Source organism: Dermacentor andersoni, chromosome 9 (genome assembly GCF_023375885.2).
Source record: "Dermacentor andersoni chromosome 9, qqDerAnde1_hic_scaffold, whole genome shotgun sequence".
Classification (NCBI taxonomy): Eukaryota; Metazoa; Arthropoda; class Arachnida; order Ixodida; family Ixodidae; genus Dermacentor; species Dermacentor andersoni.
Genome location: NC_092822.1, coordinates 136,008,908 through 136,012,259, shown reverse-complemented (window position 1 = coordinate 136,012,259; position 3,352 = coordinate 136,008,908). Strand labels below are relative to the sequence as shown.

At 45.1% G+C, this 3,352-nt stretch overlaps 1 pseudogene; it reads left to right on the top strand.

Annotated features, from left to right (window-relative positions):
• Positions 1-1,260: 1,260 nt before the first annotated feature.
• On the top strand, positions 1,261-1,427 carry LOC126529817 (U2 spliceosomal RNA; annotated as a pseudogene).
• Positions 1,428-3,352: the final 1,925 nt, after the last annotated feature.

Sequence of the window (3,352 nt, the reverse complement as noted above, 5' to 3'; positions counted from 1 at the left end):
TAGCATCGACAGTCATCGTAAGACCAGTTCTGTCGTCATTATTTAAATGTACTTGTTCCTGTTCTCCCTCTCTGCAATTATGCCCACGAGGTCGCTGTAGTACTATGTACAAATATATAGATAATATAAGTAACATTGAGACAAATGACCCCCAAGGGTAAGTCTCTTTGGAAGTTTGTCCTACAATGAGATAGACCTCAATAAAAAATTGGTAGGCTACCGTTGTGTTAAAAGACACTACTATGGCCCTAGCTGCAGTGTTTCTCGCGAGTTGATTTCGCATATATAAACGTCATGTTTTTGCTAAAATCGAGTTCTGTTGTAATTAGGTTGTTTAGCATTTTCGAATGGCAACAGGAAGCGTTCGCTCCTCTCTGCCTGCAATCGCTCTTGGCGCCCGTGTTGCGACAGCAACTTCTTCTTGTAATCGAATGAGATCTGCTTTTGTACTACGATTTGCTGAGAACTTGTGACAGTTATGAAGCACGAGGAGTCACAAAAATTGTGTTTTCTTTACAATTGCATAGCCGTTTCTAGAACGCGACATTGATCTAATGCAAATCATGTCATGAGGCAACGATTGGTGACTGCTAATTTCGTAGAACGCATTAGCTTAATATTCTAGGTCGTCTATCAAGGCTCATCAATAAGCAAGAGCACTGTTTTGTGGTGGCAAAAGGTCGAAATATTTATTTGCATGTACTACGTCACCATTTCTCATGCACGTCTGCAATTCGTGGAAATACGTGCTCACTGAAATTATGTGTACAACATAATAAAATAATCATGGGCCATTCGACTTTGTGAAGATGGATGACCAGCCAAGCTTTTTAGCTAAGTATGGACAGCTGGGCTAGTTGGTTGTGATTGGCATCATGAAACATCCTTCCAGCGCACAATTGAACACGGATGAGAGAAGGACAACACGAACGACGGTTTCGTGTTGTCCTTCTCTTCTCATCCGTCATCAATTTGTCTCATCAATCATCTCATCAATTTGTGCGCTGGAACGATGTTTCGTAATGCTAAGCTTTTAGCATACGACTCAGAGGTGACGCAGAATTTCGATCATAGGTACGGACTCATTTACCGGGATTTTTATATCCATTTGCGTGGGCGATGGGAACGCCGCCCAGCGGAGACGGAGGAAACTCGACACGCGTGACATTTCCACTGGACCGCCACCACGGGAGAGCGGAAAGAAAGGAGATACGCAAGCACTTGGAACGCCGACAAAGAGCGAACGTTGCGAACGTAGACATGGCCAACGTGGGTCAAAGCGGAGTGTCTGTTCTTATCAGCGTAATATCCGATACAGGTTTTATTTGGACCCAAGAGATGCAAGGTGGCAGAGTGCTTGAAGCCTGCCTCACCTCCGTCGCGTGCCTGCTTGGTATTGCACTACCTTCGGGATCGGACCACGGTTCTTCACCTGCGCCGCGGGTTGGCCCGGCACTATGTTCGCGATCGGCCCACGCTTTTCAGTCTCGATCTGCTGGAAACTAGCCACACAGCTTCGCTGTAAAGGTTTCGCTCTAATAAATTATCAAAACAACACAGTCATAGTCTGCTGTTTACTGATAATAGAAGGAACTGACAGGGAAGTAATTTAGAAACTGCCTACTTACTACACAGTTTGCTTACCAACTGCACAGGACCCAGTGCCCATTCTGAACGCACAATGTCTTTCTGTAGCGCTGTACCCATGTTTCCACCTCAGAATTGGTCCGTGCCGATGGTCAAGTACTGTCTATAATTTTAGCACGCACAGTCGGAAGGTGCTGATGGTGTATATAATATCTGAATAAAACTCAAGCCTAATTTATTTTGATCACACAGGGTTATCTACCGCGTATCCGGTGCTGTTTACGACAGTGCTTTCGCACCCTTCTCATGTAAATTTGCTTTCGCCGTGGCAGCGAATGAAGCCGCATGCTCAGAGTAGGACGTCAATCACGTAGAGTAGCAACTGTTGTAATCAGTCGATAAATAGCGAAACTTTCAAGCGCGAACGATGGTCATATTTTGGTACTTTATGGGATATAATCCACAGATATACAGTTTGCTCGTTGGCAAACTCGATATCAACTCTCTGCTCTGTTTTGAAAGGCGCTTTGCAAAAGTCCCCATTCCATATGCCAACAACAGAGGGTAGGTTTTTCTTCCCTTAACGGAATTTTTATTTACGCATGCATAGAAACGTCAAATGGCTATCTTGAAATGAAACTCTTGTATCACAAGAGCCCATTTGGTTTAAAATCTGGCGACTATATGATTACGCCATCTGGTCAGGCAGGTTTCTGCTCTCCATGCTCCCGTCAAGTTGCTGCGTTCCCTGCGCGCCAAAAGCATCAATTTGAGAATACTCACCCGGCCTTTCGCTTCCAAAATCCTCACGGGACACTGGACACAACAACGTTACCCGTTGTTGATTCGCAAGCTTGCAGGCGACAATGGTCTTTCCTGGGCGTGTAGATACAGCAGCACCGCCACGTCGCGTGGAAACTTGCTGCCGACATGGTTGCCCGAAACGTGCGCCTACCGTTGGTTCGGGTTAGTGATTCCTAGTGCTTTGTCAATGGTCAGCCGTTTACAGTTTCAACGCTGGTTATTTTTTAAAATTGCGTCTGCTGGTTAACATTGAATTTAAATTATGGGGTTTTATTTCCCAAAACCCACGATTTGATTCTGAGGCACGCTGGTGGGGGGCTCTGGAATAACCTGCGCCACCTAGAGCTCTTTAAACGTGAACCTAAATCTAAGCACACGGGTGCTTTCGCATTTCGCTCTCATCGATGTGCGGCCGCCGCTGCCAAAATTCGATCCTGCGACCTCGTGTTTAGCAGCCAAATACCATAGCGACTAAGCGACCACGGCGGGTCATCTGCTGGTTCTTGAATATGCTGGCGAAAATCCAGGATCTCCTACTGCTGAACAATAATAGCACATGTTTCGAGTTATTATAGTTCTATTGATGATGCAAAAGTAGTCTCGATGAAATCCGCTGTTCTGGGGCAAATCAACAAGCTACGGAATGCAAAGTAATTCTGCCAATCAAACTTAAACATGCTGAAGACAACGCACCACGAATCATATCATTCAATTACGCGGTGTAAAAGATTTTATCGCCTATTCATTTGATCGTTTCTCTGCTTGCAACAATGCGTGGGTGCCAGGATGATTTGAAGAATAGAGCTTGCCTGAATAACTTCATTTTTAGGCCTTTCTGACGCTTCAAAAGAAACTTTGGTGCAATCGGAAGAAAATATTGTATGCTTCTGCCCCTCCCAAAACTGTATTTGTGAGCATGACCTAACGCCTGCGAAAGGAGCCCGTAAATTAGTGCGGTACT